General features: G+C 39.8%; 1 protein-coding gene across 1 annotated transcript in view; it reads left to right on the forward strand.

Annotated features, from left to right (window-relative positions):
- Positions 1-22,863, forward strand: part of NAALADL2 (N-acetylated alpha-linked acidic dipeptidase like 2) — a 630,481-nt gene that overhangs the window by 70,164 nt on the left and 537,454 nt on the right. The gene's annotated exons all lie outside the window — the stretch shown is intronic.

Here is a 22,863-nt window from a genome sequence, read left to right on the forward strand (position 1 = left end):
TATTACCATAACAGCTATCAGCACTTGACTGGAATATAAAGACCCTTGGGTCCATGGGACTGATACTTTTTTTCACTTCCTATTGTATTGTAATTTTTTCAGTCCACCTATTCGGGCTCATGTTTGTATGTTTGTTTTCATTCCTTTTTTGCATCTTTTGGTTTGTTCAAGCCTTGTGTGAGTACCAGAGTAGCAGCTGCTCACACACTGGGGAAGGAAAGTCAATGATTCATGAACGTCCACAGGAAAGAGCAAAGATTGTGTTTGTTCTCAAGAACAGTGTAAAGATTTTACTCTCAATTACAGAAATTTGAATCTGAAACAGGGTCTCCTCTTGGCATTTTGCCAGAAATCTCCAGTTTTATTGAAGTCTTAGCTCAACTTAGATTTTAGTGATTTTGCCAATTTTCTTATTACTTTTAAAGTATTTGTATCTATATTTTTGTTGTTTTTGGAAATTGGCATATGAGGGCATTATTTTTGTTTTTAAAACAGCTGGGTTCGAATTCTAGTTCTGCTTTTTGCTAGCTATCACCATGGCCAGGTAATTCAGTTTCTGTAAATTTCAGTATTTTAAGTGGAACAGCCCTAGAAGTTCATGGCTGCATAGCTGAGAGGGTGATGGTAAGAACCAGATAAGCTAATACACCTATAATCTCTTGTCATTTATATATGTTATTGCTATTGTTGATGGCAGTATCATGCTTAATGATTTTGTAAGACTCTGGGAACATGGCTGAAAAGGTTTATTGCTTTCAGTTCAAAGTGATATTCTCATTTTGTAAGTATTTTCTTCCAATTCTGGGTTTTTATTTCTTTTTATTTGTTCTTTATTGCTTTTTGCATCCTGTCCGTGATGTATTCCCTGTCATTTTCTGTACTGCCAGTTTGGAAATATCCCAGAGTATATCATTCTATAGGTTCAACCAGACTTTGATGATAGCTATTTTGTTGGATGAGGGCTATTCCATTGATTTGTTACATGTTGCATAGGGATAGATACCTGGAGACACATATTTGTTAACTTACTGGATAGAGCTTTACTTGCAGGTGGTGGTTTACACAGTGGAACATCATTTTCAACTCTCTGGTTGGGAATATTTCAAAGCATTTCCTTGATATGAGTGAGTTCTACACATTTTATTCCCTTATGTTTAACTTTTTACAACCTGGTTGGATTTCACTTAACTCCATTTAGGTTTCATACTGTATTGCTCTGTTTTCCCTAAGTAACTACTAGGTAATTTTGTTATATAATGTAACTTGAAATTAAGTCCCTTTCTCAAACTGTATTTCTCTTCTCCTCTTAAACAAAAAATAAATAAATAAACAATAGAATAATAACTGGAAAATTATACTAGTTTTGATTAATATTCTATGTTTCTTCATTAGCACATGAAAATAAATTAGTGATTTGCAAGAGGATTTTCTGTTGCAGTCTTTAAATATAAAAAATTATGTCATTCACACAAAGTGTTGCCTAGAAAAGAGATAAAAGGTACCCTTTTCACTTCAATGTCACTTCAATGGTAAACCTATACACTTTGACTATGTAACTGCTATTCTATAAATTTATTCTGGGAAAGTTAGCAAGGATTCACATGTAGATTCATGTATAAGTATGTCCATTGGAATATTTTTATAATAGGGGTAAATTGGAAACAAAGCTAATAGTCCATATTGGGAAAATGATTAATTTATTATGGATTGATCATATAACTTAATGTAATATTTCCATTAAAACATATTCATTGGTACATGTTTAGAATATATTATAAAGGCTATAAAGGTATAAAATTATATATTCAGTATGATTCAAGTATGTAAAATATAATATATATGAGAGACTGGATGGAAATTAAAAAATTCTAGTTATAGATACCATCAGAGAGTGACAATACAGATTATTTTACATACTTTCTTATTTATATTTTCCCCTATATTCTCAATTTCTATAATGAATGCATGAGAGTTTAAAACAGGACAATTATCATTAGTTAAAATCCAAACCATAGTAAGATTATTTTTTTTCTTCTCTCATATGTTACGATACTTTTTTCAAAGACAAAAATTCCTACAAAAATACAAGAATAATTTTTCTCTTGTATGTTCTGATACTTTTTTTCAAAGACAAAAATTATAATTGAGTTAAGTGTTATTAATATGAATTTTTATACTCCCTTATTATCTCATAAACATATATTGCAGAGAAGCAGTGTGTACTAAAACCAAAAGACTAGGCAATTTGAGGCTATAATATAGATCATTAAGGAAATCATGATGAAATTCATTGTAGAGTTCCACATTGCTATCCAAAGAGGTTGAGGTTTCTCATGACATATAACTAGTGAGTAGTAGAGTAAAGCCTCTAAATACTCAACTAGAAGTGGTTTTGCATGACCTTCCAAATGCAGTTGTGTATATAATACATCAATTGTACTTTGTCATATTAGACAAAATGTACACTTGGAAATGCTACAGTAGCAGTAGGAGGCATTGGAGGTATGGTAAGTTGTGTATTTGTTCACTTAGTCTTTCACTTTTCTCAGAAACATATTCATAATCCTCTGCTCCAGCTACTTCGTTGTTGACTGGAACTGGAGTCTCTATTTCTTTTGTTGTTGTTGTTGTTGTTGTTAATCCTCCCCCGAGGATACTTTTCTATTACTTTTTTGTAGAGAGAGTAGAAGAGAGGGGAAGAGACAGAGGAATAGAAACATTGATGTGAGATAAACACATTGATTGCTTGCCTCTTGCACACACCCCGACTGGGGCCAGGTATTGAGCCTGCAACCCAGTTACATGCCCTTGTCTGGAATCGAAGTAGGACCCTTTAGTCCACGTGCCTACACTCTGTCCACTGAGCCAAACCAGCTAGGGCTTATTTCTTCTGACTACCCTTATCTATAATAATAAAAGCATACTATGCTAATTAGACCGGGCATCCTTCCAGATGTCCTTCTGTCCTTACTGGGTGAAGCCTAGGCTGCAAGGGAAGCCCGGGTCCCAGGTGCCTGCCAGCAGTTGGAGGGAAGCCTGGGTCCTGGGTGCCAGAGGGAAGCCGGTGCTGGCAGCTGGGGGAAGGAAGGCCTACTCTTGCACAAATTTCATACATTTGGCCTCTAGTTTTACTAATATATCAAAATATTACCTGGTGGTTTTTTCTCATATTCATATGAAACATATTTAATATGGATGTTATTATCATAGTTTCATTTTTAAAGCAAGTGAGATAAAATGGGTAACTACATTTATTTAATTTGAATTTTTTATTGTTTTTTTTTTTTTGTTAGAGATATTCTAAACAGGTCGCCATCTGATCTTGAAAAAATGTTATTCATAGACAGTAACCTACATTACTGCATTTTTATTTTTTCATCTTATTTATTGAGAAGTTATTATGTGTCTGGCACTATCATAGATGCTGAATGTATGGAAAATAAAAGTTATTTCTCTGCTCAAGGGTCTTTATAATGGAGATAAATCTGTTAATGAAATTTATAGTGCCATGTTCATTTCCCTTTGGATAATTACATTTAAAGAGATTTTCCATTCATTTTAGATCAAAACTGTTATCATTTTCTGGGCCAAAAGGAAAAACACAACAACATAGGATGATTCTACATGTCTAGAAAGGGATTCTTATGACCTCATTTGTCTTTTTGTATGACCAATGTATATTTTAAGACAGTATATGGTAAATGAAATACGAAAGTTCTTTATGTGGGTCCTAAGTAAATAGACACATGAAATTCATCATTTTAAACACATGAGTAAACACTATAAAGAAGCCATAATTTCCACTCTTTTCCACTATTGTGAATATGTTGGGTCAAAGGTAGCATATATGTGGTATTTCAAGATGCTGAGAGGTACCACTAAACATTGCCTGATAAAAATTATTTGTATTTGGTGGGCAAAGGGCATATCCAGTTAGCTGACTCTAATATTTTGATAGCTACTCTGAGAGAACCAAGTGATTTGAATGACTTTAGAAGAGTAAAACTAACTTAATTTATCCACTCTTTAGTCCTATATAACTAATTGAGGGATTAATTAATTATATGTCATATAGCAATACAGCTGGGGAAATGAGAGATTAATAAAGCCTCTCAAATGTATCTTTTTTGAAAAAAAAATCAAAACACCCACAAAACTCAATTGTTTTTGTTTGTTTGCTTTATTTATTTATTTATTTATTTATTATTTTTAGTCCTCACCTAATGATACGTTTTTATTGGTTTTAGAGGAGAGGAAGAAAGAGGGAGAGAGGAAAACATTGTTGTGAAAGAGAAACATGGATTAGTTGCCTCCTGCACTCACCCTGACCAGGAATCAAATGTAATCCACAACCCTTTGGTACATGGGACAATGCTTCAACCAACTGAGCCACACCAGCCAGGGCTCCATTTATTGCATATTTATACATAGATTCTTTATATTTAGTCCTAGTTCAGCAAAAATGTATACCCTTGCCAAGTTCGGCAAAGAATTCAATATTGTGAATTTCAGAAATAATAAATAAGCAAACATGCATATTTCCTTATTTGTGGCTTTCCTTTTAAGAACTTCAAGTCTCTGATTTGATTAAGAAATAGGAAGATAAGATATATTGACAATGTAAGGATGTCCCACAGTTCATTTTTGATGAAAACAAATATATATGTTTTATCATTTGGACCACTAACTTTACTATTCAAATAATTAGTAAGTTTAGTCCAGATCCAAGAACTGTTTTGAGGATTGAATTATCTTTGCAGTCAGTGATCCTAAAAAATTAATTTCAGGTATAGACAAAATGTACATACAACTTTGTTAAGTAATCATTTTGTTAACCCTCAGTCATTCTCCAAGTGATAACACTATAGTTCTTCAATGCTTAATGTCCCATATCAGTGCTCAAAAACAGTATACATTTTTGAATTTAATAATATAATAATTACACACTTTTACTATTTCTCAGCATTTTGTAAAGAACTATCAACGTTTGAGAAATTAAAAAGTCCTAACCCTTCAGAAACATTCAATATTTCAGTAGAAATAAGGAAAGCATACATGAATAAGACTCAAAGTTTCTTATGACTTGTAAATACTGTATGATAACATAGTAATTGGAATTGTCTGTAGGAAATGAAAAATTCAGAAGAGTAAAGGAATTTAGTTGAAGGACTAAGGCAGTGAGTTTTAACTGACATTTAGGACATGGATGTTTGTAAAGGAGGCAGGAAACCATTTTCTGAATTTTCAAGGACTTGATACCAATTGTTTTCACTTAGGAACCTTGTTGCTCTAGATTCAGATTTGGTTTTTGATGTTGTATGTGGTGCTAATTAGAAAATTTTAAGCAAAGGAGCCAAAATTGCTTTTAAGTACTCTACTATTTTTTTCATTCCTTTATCAAATATAGCCATTCCACACTGGCATCCTTTAATAATATTTCAATAAGATTTTTTAGTAGTTTGAGAAAAAACAGATTTTATTTCTATCTTAATCTTTATTTATTCACCATATTATGTTTGGTACACATATTTTCAATTTCTGGGCCATTTATTAATCTGTAGTATATGCTAGTGGCCCTTTGCATGAAATTTGTGCACATTAAAAGGGAATTAATTAGAGAAAATATTTTAATAAGGCTATTCCATCCCCTGGCCCAGCGCTGGGAGGGGAGGCAGCCTCACATCCCGGGATGACGCAAGTCTCCGCCCACCGATGCGACAAGTCCCCACCCACCCACTGCAGTTCAGTCGTTATGGTGTCATGGTGTGATGACAATTTGCATTTTAGCCTTTTATTACGATGATGATATCTGGCCCATCTTTTTGATTAGTATGTGTGATAAGTTTCTGGAAATGTAATCATCCAGCCCAGGAGCCTGAATATTTGCTACATCCTGTCAAACTGTCTCCAGAAATGCTGCCCCCTACACTCCGGAGCAGTGCTATCAGGTGTCTGTCTCATCACACCCTCTCCTGTACTGAATATTGTGATTTTTTAAATGTTCCAGGTATCTTTCCTTTGCAATGACTTGATTACCTTTGAAGTTAACTTTTCTCATGTATATTTCCTCTTTAGTTCAAGGTCTTTGCTCAGAAATATTCTTCTTTGATTAATCCTATTTTGTTTGAGTTCACGGGAAACAATAGCAGCTTCCATGGAGGAAGGTGGGGGGGTTGGAGGGGGGAGAGTGGTGCTGGACCAGATGTGGTTGGCAATGGCTCCTGTTAAAGGTTAGATCAGAGGTGAGGGGGATAAGTGAGGTGTTAGGTTCTGAGACTGAAATGTTAGGGTTGAGGGCACATAGTCAAAGGTCACCATTTGGGAGGTTGGGCCCCTGGGGTCTGGTGGGGAGGATGAGGGTCAGACATGGGTTTGGTGAGGGATGCAGGAGGGGAGCAGTCTAGTGGGGAAGGGATGTGGGTCTGGGCAGCTCCCCGGATTCAGGCACCCAGCACTCGCCACCAGTGCTGGGGTCACTGCACTGTCCAGGCCCCACGACAGTCAGACAGACCTACAGCTTCAGCTCAGGCCACACTGCTGGGGCTGCGGGGAGTTGCGTGGCCCCCAAGTCTGTATCTCCTTGCCTCTGAGCTGGGCACGCACCCTCTTCAGGGAAACCGCCTGAGCGGCCCCTCTAGGTGACGTCACCTGGTGACGCCATCAGCAGATGTGCACCACACAGCCTGATGCTGCGTGGCCTGGGAGAGACTTTATGGGAGGAGGTCCTCTGTCCCCTATCCCTGCCACCAGAGGCCTGGAGCCCTCATCCCTGCGCACGTGGTCATCTGTAACCAGCACCCAGAGGCCGGGGTGGGGGCAGGGGAAAGCGCTCGTCCCAAGGGTCCCACGGTCTCAGTGTTGCCACATGACTGCATGGCCTCGGTGTTATGCCACTACTTTCTGATGCCAGTTTTGCACCTTAAACTTTTAAATTAACCACAAGGACAGCTTTCCTCTTCGCCCTCCTGGGACTCAGTTCTGTTGCATATGCTCCTTTCAAAGGGCAGTTTCTAGTTCTTGGCCATGTGGGGTGTTGCTGACTTTTCATTCTAGGTTTGCACATGGGGCATCCTGAATTCTGTGAGGATGGTGACTCTGTCTGTTCTACAGCAAGCCTGTGAGCGAATAAATATGATCCCCATTTTACATCTACCCTCAGACTGTAGTAACATTTCCCCAAGTGGGACTGGATCCTATAAACCAATTCCCACGCTCCACTACACTGAATAAGAATGAGGATCTGAGCTCACCTTTCACATGAGGAGCCAATGAGGCAGCCTCATGTCCCTGACTGGGTGCTGGGCTCAGGGGCAGTCTCATGTCCTGGGCGGTGCAAGTCCCTGCCCCCGTCCCCGAGGCTGCAAATCCCCGCCCACCCGCACCTGAAGCATGTGCAGCCTGCTGATCGGTTGTTACGTGATGGCATCCCAACCAATTTGCATATTTCCCTATTATAAGTATAGATTAGCAAAAAAAAAAGTGACACAAGTAACACATCTTCATTTTTATGTTCTCTAGTGTTATGTTTAGCTTTCTTCATCTTCAGTGCATTCAGGCTTCCTAGGTGCAACCACACTGATCAATGAAAGTTGTATCCATCTTTCTGTTTTCTCAGCAGACTATGTTGTATGTGGTATCAGTTCCTAAGTGGTATCAGCAAATGTGTTGAATTGTACAACTGTAACTGTAGTCTATGGATTTTTTTAAAGTTTGATTTTGACCCACGAAATAATAATTTTCAATACCTTAATAACAGACTTGTCAAATATATTATATTTTAAAAATGATTCCTCATTTCATTTATTTTTTACCTCTAAACCTCCAGTTGCATGTAGTTATTATTTTCTAAATGAAATTATTAAATCATTGTACTTAGTCAACTTAAAACATGATTTAGAATATAAATTTTAGATTTACAAGTTGCAATAATATAGCTATCATCCCACATACATATATTACATTTTAAAGTACCATAAGTGTGGGCACATTAAAATGCACTAATTTATTTTGTGATTCAAATGATTGACCAATCTATATAACAAATGTTTTTAAAATATTTCTTATAAGTTAACCAGTGTTTAATAGGCCTCCGCTTCATTCAAGAAGTACAGGTACTCACTACCATATATGCTGCCATCTAAATAACTTTTTAAAGTGTTTCTTTTTTTATTTTATTGATTTTTTACAGAGAGGAAGGGAGAGGGATAGAGAGTCAGAAACATTGATGAGAGAGAAACATTGATCAGCTGCCTCCTGCACACCTCCTACTGGGGATGTGCCCGCAACCAATGTACATGCCCTTGACAGGAATCGAACCTGGGACTTTTCAGTCTGCAGGCTGACGCTCTATCCACTGAGCCAAACTGGTTAGGGCAGGAATTTTTAACTATAAAAAATTAAAGATCATTCATAAAAATCTGATAAACTATACTAATATAAAGGTAATATGCTAATTAGACTGAACATCTTCCGGACGTCCTTTCAGACAAAGCCATGTTGCCGGGGTCAAGTCAGAGAAGGTTAGAGGTGATAAGGCAGGCAGGGGAGAGCAGTTAGGGGGATCAGGCCAGCAGGGAAGAGCAGTTAGGGGATCAGGCCGGCAGGCAGGTGAGCGGTTAGGAGCCAGAGATCCTGAGGGGTCCCAGATTAGAGAGAGTGAAGGCTGAGCTGAGGGGTCCCCCTTCCTGTAATATTAAAAGCATAATATGCTAATTAGAGTGTTCAGCCGAACGACCTTCTGGATGAAGCTGGGGCTGCGAGGGCTGAGCCCCTTGCACAAATTTTGTGCATTGGGCCTATAGTATATTTATAGATGTTATATTTAAGAATTGAAATATAACCTGGGAGTTTACATATACAATTATATATATGGAAATATATATAAATTTGGAAATAGAACACCAAATAGAGTTCTAAATTCATGTTCAAATTTTGCCCACTTGCTTTTTTGTACAATATTAGGAAGATAACTGTGGCATTAAGCAACTGAAAATTAATGAAGGTAATTTTAAAGCAGGGATGAATTCTATTTTTTAAATGTACATATTTTCTTACTAATTTGTTTTTTTATTGTATTAGTGCAAATTTTATGACCCAACAGTATATACATTAGTTTTTTTATATATCTTTATTGATTTCAGAGAGGAAGGGTGAGGGAAAGAGAGAAACATCAATGATGAGAGAGAATCATTGATTGGCTGCCTCCTGCACATCCCCCTACTGGGGATCAAGCCCGCAACCTAGGTACGTGCCTTTGACCAGAATTGAACCTGGGACCCTTCAGTCCGCAGGCTGATGCTCTATCCACTGAGCCAGACCAGTTAGGGCTAGAAATTAGGTTTATGAAATTTATAGAAAGTCCTTGGCTTTTGACTAGGAGGTAAATAAGATACAGTGCCATGTAAACGTGCAGAGCTAAAATAATGACCTTTTCTGCAAGAAATAACCATGCTTAATTAGTACTTTGATAGGATACAGTGTCTAGCAGAGAAAACCCATCCACATAATTTTGCCTTTCATTTTGAGCCTTGTTTTCTAAACAGCAGTGTTTCGTTTTTTTAGTTCACCATATTGAACTTCAGGTCATTGACAATTTAATACATATTTTTAATATGTAATCAACTTCATCACTGTCCATGCAGTCTAGTCAATGATTACAATCTACTGTTTCAACTTTTGGTATTTTTAAAATATTTTTTATTGATTTTTTACAGAGAGGAAGGGAGAGGGATAGAGAGTTAAAAACATTGATGAGAGAGAAACATCCATCAGCTGCCTCCTGCACACCCCCTATTGGGGATGTGCCAGCAACCAAAGTATATACCCTTGACCGGAATTGAACCTGGGACCTTTCAGTCCGCAGGCTCATGCTCTATCCACTGAGCCAAACCGGTTTTGGCAACTGTTTCAACTTTTGAAGATAGCTTTTTTCTTAACGATTTCATTCTTTGCATTTCTTAACACTGTCCATTAATACCTGACAGTTTAACTGCTTTGTTCTTTAGTTTCAAACACCTTAACCATCGAATTTTTAAATTTTCTGCTTTCTTTGTTAATGTCATGTACTTTTTTTGTTCTTCACATCACACCATATTGCGCTACATGCATGTAAGTTTTTTAAATTTGTTTAGTTTTCACCCAAAGTACTTACTACCCTCCCTACTTGTTTTAACAGTTAATCAAATGATATATAATGGTTGAGTTGGCATTTGTATTCTACTTTAGTTTCAATAGATTAATTATATTTTTTGATTTTTAGCCAATGATATAAGTTGTTCATATGCTCACTCAATCTGTACTGGTGATCTAATATCAGGTTCCAAATATACAGGAATTACCATTTTAATATTCAGATGTTGTATTGGGAAGATATATATACATATATATATATACCTATATTATATATATATATATATATATATATGCACAAAATTAGATGTAGCAGTGAATAATAAAATATCTACTTTGTTTGTATCACATATCTTAAAATATCTATGCATGCCATCTTTTTGTCTTCTGGCAGTTATTTATGTGCTAGCAAATATACATTATGATATGCTATTCATCTGGAAACTGTTTTGAAAAGACAACATTCTGTTTTGATGTTATAAAAGACAATTTTTATAAAGCCCATTTTCATCAACAACTGGCTTACTTGAATATGTGCATTTCATACTGAATGATTTTTATGTCTGCATGTTTAAAATAATTGTAAATATATTTTTCTGTGTCCTTAGAGCTATAACTCTTTCTGTCCTGCTGCCTTGGAAAATACTTTTAACCACCACCCCCTACCCCCATAAAACACTTAGATTTCTCTTCATTTTAATAAATAATTTGTCAGACATGGTCATCAGTTATCATAAGAGCAACATGTGGGATTAGTAAATAAAATAGAAATATTTTGCATAAGCTTGACTAATAGTTCCTAAACCGTGGTGCAGTCTTACAATATGACATATTTTAAGCCTTTACCCTCTGGTAGTTTTGTGCTTAAATCAGGATTGTTTGAGAAGCTATAAGAGCATGATTCTATAAAGGAATACTGCCTCCCAAAGGTGGCCACATTCTAATCCCTGTACTCTTTGAGTATGTTAACTTACATGGCAAACAGGACTTTGTAGATGTGATTAAGTTAAAGATTTTGAGTTGAGGAGATTATTCTGGATTAATATATATTTTGGGTGGGCCTAATATATAATCACAGGGTTCTTACAAGAGAAGGAGGAAGGCAAAGAGCCAGAAAATGAAATGTGATGATAGAAACAGAGGGGAGAGAGAGAGGAGGGTGGGAGGAAGAGAGAAAGAGAGAATGAACTTGAAGATGCCACATTGCTGATTTTGAAAATTCAGTGGGAGGCCATGACCCAAGAAATGTAGGCAGCTTGTAGAATCTAGAAAAATCAAGGAACTGCATTTTTTCATTACCCTGCAGAAGACACTCAGCCTTGTGGACACCTTAATTTTTTTTTTTTTTTTAGCCCAGTAAAACCCCATTTTTTACTCTGACCTCTAGAACTGTGAGATGATACATTTGTGCTGCTTTTGTATTTGTATGTTGCTGTTTTTTTCTAATCCTCACCTGAGGATATTTCCTCCATTGATCTTCAGAGAGATTGGAAAGGAGTGGTGGGGTGGGGGAGAGAAAGAAACCTCTATGTGAAAGAGACATATCAATTGATTGCCTCCCTACTCCTCCTTGACCAGGGCCTGGGATCGAACCTGCAACCCAGGTACTTGCCCTTGACTGCAATTGAACCCTCTGACCCTTAGGTGCACAGGCTGACACTCTAATCACTGAGGAACACATGCCAGGGCCTTCTGTGCTAAGTTTGTGGTCCCTTCTTACAGCAGCAATAGGAAATTAATACAACAATCATTCATATGTAGGAGAAAAAACGTAGGAAAGAAAGGACGGCCAAAGTTTAATTATAAAGTAGACAAAGTTCATTCCCAAGTATCTCCCTTCCTCTCTTGGGTATTCTCTAACGATAAATGAACTGTTTCTTTGGACCTTTCCTCCATGCCTCAGGATCTTATTCAAATCACATCTCCCTTTCTGCAACACTTTTCTTGTTTGCTTTTCTTTAATACCTTACTTTTCCTGACATCTCCATTGTACATTATCCCTCACCCACCCCCATAAGGTTGTGTTTGATCTCTTCGCCTGCAACACATTAAAGTAGCTTTCTCATCTCTAATTTTTCATGAGGATGTCTCGGTTGCTATCAATCTCTTCAGACCTCTTCTCTAGCCTACTAATAAGAGAGTTTAAACCTACTCATGGAGAAGATTGTAATTCAAACCTACATATAGAGAGGACTCTAATGAAATCCTACCTATAGAAAGGATCTTTAGAGTAAGTAGGCCTTTATACCCTAGTTCAGTGGTCGGCAAACTCATTAGTCAACAGAGCCAAATATCAACAGTACAACAATTGAAATTTCTTTTGAGAGCCAAATTTTTTAAACTTAAACTTCTTCTAACACCACTTCTTCAAAATAGATTCGCCCAGGCCATGGTATTTTGTGGAAGAGCCCTATTCAAGGGGCCAAAGAGCCGCATGTGGCTCACGAGCCGCAGTTTGCCAACCACGGCCCTAGTTATATCAGTTCCCAGCTCTCATTGCTGCCACAGACAAGTCATTTGACGATACCCTGCTTCCATTGCTTGAGACAATAAACTCCTGTTTCAAAGGAGGATTGGGTGACTTAATCTATGCAAAGGATTTTGGAATATTGTTTGACATAAGTTCTGTAACAGTATTAGGTATTATGTTATTTTAATTAAATTTATCTAATGTACATGTGCATCTTAATAGGAAAAAATACTTATACACATACTTCTAATACACATACTTCTAAAAAATCATAAAAATATGTACCTTTTGGTCCCCATTATCACCAGTCAATGTCAGAGAAAATAACCTAAAATAAACTAATCTGGTCAATTATGTATATATGTGCAACAAAATTCAGACTGATTCAAAGTATAAATGATCAAGTAAGGTTATTATAAAGTTGAGTTTTCTTTCTCTTTGAAGATAGCCAGGAGACTACTACAAGAAATGAACATGTGCCGAAACTGGTTTGGCTCAGTGGATAGAGCATCAGTCTGCGGACTGAAAGGTCCCAGGTTTGATTCTGGTCAAGGGCATGTACCTTGGCTGCGGGCATATCCCCAGTGGGGGGCGTGTAGGAGGCAGCTGATCAATGTTTCTCTCTCATCGATGTTTCTAACTCTCTATCTCTCTCCCTTTCTCTCTGTAAAAAATCAATAAAATATATTTTAAAAAAAGAAATGAACATGTTAATGCTGAAATGAACGATAAATCAATGATTCTTAAACTAAAGTATATCAGAATGGTCTGAGGGCTTGTTAAACATAGAGTGCTAGTCTGCATCCCCATAGCATTTGATTCAGCAGGTCTAGGGAGAGGCCTCATAATCTGCATTTCTAAAAGTTCCAGCCACTGATGCTGCTAGCCCAGGGGTTATACTTTGAGAAACACTGCTTTAAATCTATAAGCCATATCAGAACCAATTCTTTAAAATACATGTTTTAAAATTTGTTTTCTTGGCTTCCATCTTAAATGACCATTTTGAATAAGAATAGCTAATGTTGTCTTAGCTTAGAAGATTTGGACACATTAATACCTATCTGAATATGAAGAATATATATTTAATAGTAGATTTTATTTTCCTATTGTGAGACATTAAGAGTTGCTTTTAAATGTCACTTGGTTAAGTGGTTGATTGAAAACAAAAGGGGTTAAGAATTTTTATTAGGTACTCCTTAACACTATACTACTCCTTTGTTCAGAAATATCTAGCCTCCTTGATCTTCAGGCTAAACTCACTCTTTAATAATTACTTTTAATATTATTTCTCTCTGGGGTGCCTTCTCTGATACATAGGAGTTTTTCTGCTTTTATGACTTCTAACATACAAAATATATTTCCATGTATACAATGGCCAACTTATAGTTTAATTTACTATTTCTACATTTATTCCCCTTTATTTGTCTTTATAATTCCAGCAACAAGCTAAGTGCTGGAAATGGCAGACACTAAATATATGTTAGATGAATGATTAAGTAAATAACTGATACTTAGTGTGTTGTGATAACTTCTGACCTCTGTTAGATCAAAAATATATGTATATAATCTCTATAGAAATTTTATATAGAGATAATGCATATAAATTAGAGATTATGTATATAAAATGATAGATTACATAAATGGAGATTATATATGAAGATTATATATAAACTAGAGGCCCAGTGCACAAATTCGTGCACGGGTGAGGTTTAGGCAGCTTGTCCCCAATCGGGGTAGATTGGGGCCGGGCCTGTCAGGAGGAGAAGACGGCAGGAGGTTGGCCAGCCGGCCTGCCCCAATTGGGGTCCGATCAGGGCTGGGCCAGCAAGGGGGAGGGCTGTGGGTGAATGGCCAGCTGGCCCTGTCCCCAATGGTGTGGGGGGGCTGATCGGGGGTGGGTTGGCTGGGGGGAGGAGCTGTAGGTGGTTGGTCAGCTGGCCCTGCCCACTATTGGGGTGGAGGAGTCTATCAGGGGCAGGCTGGCCAGGGGGAGGGGCTGTAGGAGTGGTTGGCCGGCTCCTCCCTCAATCAAGGTAGGGGAGGCCGTTTCACTGGCCACAGTATGGTTGTTACATTGTTATGGATCCTGGTATCCTATAATATATACTAGTGGCCTGGTGCACGAAATTTGAGCCTGTACCCTCTCCAATCGGGGACCCTTTGGGGGATGTCCAACTGCCAGTTTCAGGCCTAAACTGGCAGTCAGAATCCCTCTAGCAATTTGGGACCGCTCAACTGCCTGCCTGCCTGCCTGATCACCCCTAACTGCCTCTGCTTGCCTGCCTGATTGCCCCTAACCCCTCTACCTGCCTGCCTGGTCACCCCTAACTGCCTCTGCCTGCCTGCATGATCTCGCCCAGTCTCTGTCTTTCTTTGTTTTTCTCAGCAGTCCTCCAGGCCTCCCTGCTTCCCTATCTCCCTCTTCCTCTTTCCTGGCTGGGATCAAGTGAGGCCAGTGGGGCCGCTCCACCCTCTACCCACTCTCCCTTCCATCCAGGCCTCTTCAAGCCCAGTCTGTTTTGTTTCCTCATTCTGAGAGAGGCTCCGAGAGCGAGCTGGAAGGGAGAGAAAGAAAGAGAGAAAAGGCTGTGTGTTGGTGGGCACTGTGTGTGTCTGTGCGTGTGTGCGGTTGTGAGTGAGTGTGAGTGCTGGCTCCGCCTCCCCCATCCCCGTCTCCACTGCCACAAGTCCCCACCCACCAGAGCCTGCTGCTCACGCAGCCTGGGCATTAGGTCGAGCCTCTGGTCGTTGTGGATGTGACAGACCCAGGGTTTTTTATATTAGGATAAATAAAGATTATATATGAATACATATATAAAATATATTTATATATATAGATTATATATATATATATACATTTATGCATATAGATATAGATATAAAGAGAAAGAGAGATCTATATATCTATAACTATCTATAAAGAGAGAGTGAGGGAGAGGTAGTTAGGTAGGTATGATGGCTATTAGAGTGCTCCTTATCAACGCTAAGGCCACTATTCAATATTACTTATTCAAGAAACATCATCTCACATTAATGGGATTTCCATGATGAAACCAATATCCCAAAGTAGTTCACAGGTTCTTCTTAGGAATTCAAAATACTTGCTTATTACCTTCTTTTGTATCATGAATAACTGTGTAGTGCTCCTGGAAACCCTTAGATTCTTGTAAAACGTTGTAGCTGTTTGTATGTTCTATATATAGGCATTGTGTACTTTGAGGGAGAACAATCTCAGCTACTGCCTGTTATAAGATTTTGAGTGAATTGCTGGCATTACATTTTTTTAAAATTTTTACATATATTGTGGTTTGTTTTGTTGCATTTAGAATACTTTATCAAGTATTTTAGCTTGATAGAGGCTGAGCCTTGAAGAACTATTTTTGACAATCAGTAGATTGACACAGCATGGATATGCATAGATTTTTGTTTGCATTCAAACACAGTCACTGACAGCAATAACTCAGATTATAAGCACATTTTGATTTATACAATTGTGTAGATTGTTTAGAACAGTCCCTTGAGGCTCATTTAGTAGGCCATAAGCGTTTGTTTGTGGTACTGATGGAATAACTAGGAAAAAGTATCTGTAACCCACAAAATGTAAGTGCCCAGCCTATAGTTAACATGTACTGAATATATTAGAATACAGTTGACTCTTGAACAATGTGGGGGCCTTGGGATGCCAACCCTTACCCTATAGTAAAATCTCCGCATATAACATTTGATGTAAGTACAGTTGTCACTCAGTACCCACAAGTGATTGGTTCTAGGATTCCCCTTCCACCCTCCCAGAAACTCAAATCTATGGATGCTCCAGTTCCTTATATAAAACTAGAGGCCTTGTGCACAAATTCATGCACAGGTGAGGTCCCTTGGCCTGGCTGGCGATCAAGGCCTATCGGGGTTTGGCAGGCCGGGGGAAGTGACCCCGGGAGGTTGGCCAGCCGGCCCCTTGATTGGGGCCTATGAGGGAGGCTGGCTGGCAGGAGGGAGGGACCACAGGAGGGGAGTCAGCCAGCTGGGGGGAGGGGCCACAGTAGGTTGGCTGTGGGAGTACACTAACCACCAGAGGGCAGCTCCTGCATTGACCGTCTGTGGTCAGTGTGCAACATAGCAAGCATTCATTCTGGTCTCTGGTTGTTCCATCTTAATGGTCGCTTAGGATTTTATATATATACTAGAGGCCTGGTGCCCAAAATTCATGCATGGGGGAGGAGGGTGTCCCTCAGCCCAGCCTGCACCCTCTCCAATCTGGGACCCCTCAAGGGATTTCAGACGACCTGGCTGATCAAGGGAAGGCACCAGCCCCATTACCCCTCTGCTGCAGCCACTGCCAGCCACTGCAGCTGCCAAGATGTTTTCATCAACATGGACTCTAGTCCCTTCACTTTGAAAAATTGACAACATTCTGTAGGCATTTTCAAGATGTATCTTTCATAGGATATGACATTGTTTTTTTTTTTTATCCTCACCTGAGGATAATGTTATATGCAGAGTGTGGAAGAGAGAGGGAGAGACAGAGAAAAACATCAATGTGAGAGGGACACTTTGATTGGTTGCCTTCTGCATGAGCCCTGACCTGGGCCCTGGCCAGGGAGGAGCCTGTAACCTAGGTACATGCCCTTGATCAGAATCAAACCCGGACCCTGCGTTTAGCAGGCTGAGGCTCTATCCACTGAGCCAAACAAGCTAGGGCAGGGTATGACATTTCTTAGCCCCTCCAGTAGCAGACCTTCGTTTTTCCCTCCAGGAGTGAGGTGGAAAAAATCTAGATCACCTGCTTAGATTCTGATAACCCAAGTTACCAAGAACACTGCAAGTGGCGGTCTACAGGGAGCTTAGCCAATGAGCTGTCAGAAAAGGTATTTACTGTCAAACTTGTTTGGCTCAGTGGATAGAACGTGGGCCTGCAGACTGAAGGGTCCCAGGTTTGATTCCTGTTTAGGGCATGTACCTTGGTTGGAGGCACAACCCCAATGGGGAGCATGCAGGAGGCAGCTAATCGATGTTTCTCATTGATATTTCCGACTGTCTATCCCTCTCCCCTCTTCTCTGTAAAAAACATCAATAAAATATATATATTTTTTAAAAAATGTGTGTCCTCTGCAGCTCATGCAGCCCCTGCATTGTGTCCACTGGGCTAGGGGCAGGTCCTGGCCACCCGGTGGTGGCTGCCATCCCCCCTTCGAGGGCGCTGGGTGGGGGCATGGATGCGAACCACCACTTGGTGCCGGAGCTTCTGCAAGTGGCTGGGGGTGGGGCATGAACATCCCCGTCGCCCAACGCCCCCGAGGCCAGCAGCCAGCCCCACCATGGGCGCCAGGCTGGGGGGCATGCAGGGATCCCTGGGCCGCACGCAGCGGTGGCCACCAGGATCTCCGCACACCCCAGAGGCTGGCAGCCATCCCCCCATCGAGGGCGCTGGGCTGGGGGCGTGGATGTGAACTGATGCTTGGTACAGGAGCTTCTTCAAGCCGCTGGGGGCGGGGCGGGAACATCCTGGTCGCCCAATGCCCCTGAGGCCAGCAGCCAGCCCCACCATGGGCGCCAGGCTGGGGGGCATGCAGGGACCCCTGGGCTGCACGCAGCGGTGGCCGCCAGGATCTCCGCATACCCCAGAGGCCAGCAGCCAGCCCTCCGTCATGGGTGCCGGGCTGGGGTGTGGACCAAAACAGCCGCTTGGTGCTGGAGCATTTGCAAGTGGCTGCGGGTGGGGCGGAAACATCCCCGCGTCGCTATGGTGACCTGGGGATGTTCCCGCCCCTCTCCCAGCTGCTTGGCACCTGCACCCATAGGCTCGGAGTAGCCAGGGGGCGTTCTGGGACCCCAGCCGCTCAGGGCCTAAATGCGGGCCAACAGGCTAGGAGCAGCCTGGGTCCGGAGGATGTTCCTGGGACCCAGGCTGCTCAGCGCCTGTGTATACAAATTAACCGCCATCTTTGTTGGGTTAATTTGCATACTCGCTCTGATTGGCTGAGGACGTAGTGAAGGTACAGTCAATTAGCATTTTTCTCTTTTATTAGTGTGGATATATACTAGGGCCCCAGTGCATGAATTCGTGCACCTTGAAAGGAACTGTGGGCCGTGAGGCTACAATAAGCACAGGGAAGGGTCTTGGCCCATCCTCTGGGCCCTTGCCCAGCCCCTCCCACTGAGGCCCTTGGTTCCCAGTCTGCCGGCAGCCCTGCTCCCACTGCCACTGCTCTGATGCGCTCATGTCGCCAGCCCCACTTACATCTGCTGACGGTGTGGAGTGATTGGTGCCAGCTCCAGCAGCAGGTGCAAATGGGACTGGCGCTGCCAGTGGGTGTGAGTGGCAGTTGCTGCTCTGATCGCCCCACAGAAGCAAAGGGAAATGGAGAAGCCCTCAGAGGCAATCAGGGCCGGCAGCCGCCACTCCCACCTGCTGATGGTGCTGAGTGATCGGAACCGGTCCTGGACACCGGCAGTGGGTGTGAGTGGCAGCTCCAGCACCAGCTGCAGGTGCGAGCGGGACTGGCGCCTGGCAGCAGGTGCAAACGCCGGGCGGGACCGCGGTGTGCGGGAGCAAAGAACTTTCAGTAACCACCAAAGGCTCGCACCAATGACAGCAACTGGTGCCCCGCCTTGGTCTGGTACCTCTGCTCAGCTTCTCCACGATCCTGCCTCTGCCGTGTTCCACATATACCCCCTGGTGGTCCTCACATATCACAGCGACCTGTTGTTTGTTCCAGTTGTTCCACTGTTTGGCCTATTTGCATATTAGCCTTTCATTATATAGGAAAGATGGTATAGAACAATGAACTAAGTCAGCTCTCCACATCCACTTATTCTGAACTATGGATCAAAGGATTATTTTCGATCTACAGTTGGCTGAACCCCAGATGCAAAACCTGGGGATATGGAATACCGACTGTCTATTTAGTGAAAAAAATCTACTTACAAGTGGACCGGTGCATTTGAAACCTGAGCTGTTCAAGAGTCACCTATACATTGATAACTGAATTTTACTGAATTATAGTTATACTCTGAAATGTATCTTTGTCAGCTTTGGCTCTGTAACAAAATGCCACAGAATAGGTGGCATTTTCCTTTTCCTTTTCTTAAGGGCACTAATTCCATGGGGGCGAGGGTGAGGGGGCTTCACACTAATAACCTCATCTAAAAGGAATTTCTTCCCTAAGCCATCATGTTTGGTGGTTAGGTCTTCAACATAGGAATTTTGTGGAGGAAAACAAATATTCAGTCCATAACAGTATGTGTTGATAATTTATTATTTAGATTTATTAAGATGAAGAAAGAGTGAAAAGAACATCGAGCATTCTTTTTCTTGACATGTAAAAATGTCTAAGGCAATTACACATCAAGATATTGTAGCAGAGCCATCCTTATAGTTATACCTCCAACCCTACCTTTTCATTGTTCTAGGTATTATTTGTAAATCTGTTACCATTATAGAAACCCAATAAAAATGAGCATAAACATTATAAGAGAATTTTCAGGTGTAATGGTTACTAATGAGATAGTAAAATTCAGCCCACAAGGGATCCTTCAGGGAAACTTCTCAGTTCAGTGCCCATGCAGTATATCTATTGGTAAATGTTTGGTAAGGAGTAGAAAAGTGATTAAAAATTTAGTTTGCATCATTAATCCATGGAATGAGAAAGAGGACTTATGCCATTTTCCCCAACTACTATTTAGTCATCATCATTATGAATATTATTACTTTAATTATGATTTGTAATATAATAATTATCAATATTATCATTGTTCCAAAAACGTATTATTTCTTATGTGGCAGGCAGTTTTATAAAAGCTTTAGTCCTTACCGTGAATCTATTAGGTAGATGCTTTTATTATCCTCATTTTGCAGATGAGAAATATGAAGTATAAAAAGGTTAAATAATTTGCCCAAAGTCACATAGACAGAAGGAGATTGAGCTGAACATAGCCCAGGCCATTGAACTCTAAAGCTCTTTGAAGTACCATGGTGTATAGTTGCCTGTGAGTGAGGTACCTGACCAAGTGAATGTTTCTGCTGTGTTTCACGCCCCCCTCCCCATGATATTTGGAAGTATCCATGATCTTTAAGACCTTTGTCTATTATCATTTTGTTGAGGGTATGGCACTGGACCAAAATATCTCCCCCTGTACTAGTAAGCTAGATCCATTGATCCTAGGTTTCCACATGATATAGTACCAAAATAAATCACAAATAAACAAACATTTTTTTAAAAAAAGTATATATTTAAAAATGCTGCTGGCTGGTATGGCTCAGTGGTTGAGCATTGATCTATGAACCAGGAGGTCGCAGTTTGATTCTGGTTGGGACACATGCCTGGGTTGCGGGCTCTATCCCCAGTATGGGGTGTGCAAGAGGCAGCCAATCAATGATTTTCTTTCATCATTGATGTTTCTATCTCTCTCTCCCTTTCCCTTCCTCTCTGAAATCAATAAAAATATATATTTAAAAAAAATAAATATAATTTCACATCTTCTCAATTTTCTGTTTTTCACACTAAAAGTTATTTTACATTAATACAGTTCTGAGCCCTATTGATTCTTACTTTGTTAATAGAGTAGGGAGCTAAACATACGTCAAACAATTATATTTTATCCATTATATTGAAAAAGTTAATTTTAAGAGTGTTGCTCCTGTCACCTCTCATCTCTTTTTCACCCTCAAAATGAGTATAAACATCTTTTTCATACTTTTTTCAAACTATTCAGGTTTTTACCTTTATACTGTCTTGCTGTTAATTTTCTATTAAAATTAATAGAAATTAAAATTTATATTCAAAAATTCTCTGATTATCTAATCTCCTATCACTGTCACTTCTCAGAGGGTAGCATCTCCTGTACTGTACTTGGCGTTGCCTCTACATGTTCTTAAGAAGTTCTTTTCACCCTCTTTGCCCATAGTCATTTGTCCACCCATTTCTTAAAATTATTATTGTCAGACTGATGCCATCTGGCTGAATAGAATTTGTGTGAGAATGGACTTTCATCCTGTTAGATTACTTCTCCTTTAGAGCCTCAGAATTATTTTTCCCTTTAATATGAAGTAAGGCTTAAGGTGCTGAATGAGCAGTTGAGTCATCTAAGTAAATGTGAGAGAGTAATGTTTTAAGTAAGTTAAATCCACAGATCATGACCCAAATTTATTTTAAGTAATCATGAACTCAGTGCTACAGCTTTTAGCAATGCTGTGACTATTTATTATGACTGAGGGTTTTATTTTACTAAGTTATTTCATTTCATTATTCCCTTCTCTTCCTCTTCTGAAAGTCCTGAGGAGTACAAATTTTACTACCAAAAATAAAGCAACAACAGGCAGTTGGAAAAATTCCATATGTGTGTGAACAATAGTTCCTAAATAAGTGAAGTGAATTAAAGCTATTGGCTCTTCACAGTGCTTAATAGATTGTTGTACTGCATGCTTTGGGTTCTGTCCTGCAGCCTGCTGTTAGGGTAGAGTAGAAAATGCCCTGTCTTTGGAACATGACTAATTTAGTTGAATGTTGACTGTCATTTACTAGGTATGTTACTTTAGGCAAGTAACTGAACTTCTAATTTGACTTCTGATTGTTTTCTCAGACAAAATAAGGAAAATAATACCTACATTGCCAGCCTTACTCTGTGGACTGGCCAAGATAATCCACACTAGGTACCTATACTGCACTTGACAAATAATTATCCAATAGCTATTTTGCCATTTTAACTATTGTATGATAGCTTATATATTTTAGTCATTGTTTAGGAATTTTGTTCCTTGTGCCTCTGAGCATTTTATGGGTGAGGGATAGGAAAATTATTTGGTATTTCTTGACTCTGGGGAGTGATGTTCAGTTTTTGAAGCATAATGTTATTACCTGTCATGTGTAATGTTTGGGAGAGGCTCTGAGGCAAAGAAGAATGAAAACCTATAAAACAATTGAAATACATAAAGACCTACTAAATGGAATGCTGAGGATACCACAGAAACTCTAATGCTTTCTGGAAAATTGGGACAATGCTATAGATGATAGCTATAAAGCTCAAGATGTGCATATTCTATAACCCAGCAGTTCTACTCGTTGTGTACCCTAGGGAGACTTGTGCACATATGCACAAAGAGATGTGTGCAAGAATGTTCTTAACAGTGTAGTTTATAATAGGAAAAAAAATAAAACAGTGTGTCCCTCTCTAGCTATGTAAACACATTGTAGTATATTCATACATAACAGGGAAAATGTATGAAGTCAATTTTTTGGTGTTAGCATTGATAAATTTCACAAACATAAGAC

This window comes from Eptesicus fuscus, chromosome 3, assembly GCF_027574615.1.
Source record: "Eptesicus fuscus isolate TK198812 chromosome 3, DD_ASM_mEF_20220401, whole genome shotgun sequence".
Taxonomy (NCBI): domain Eukaryota; kingdom Metazoa; phylum Chordata; class Mammalia; order Chiroptera; family Vespertilionidae; genus Eptesicus; species Eptesicus fuscus.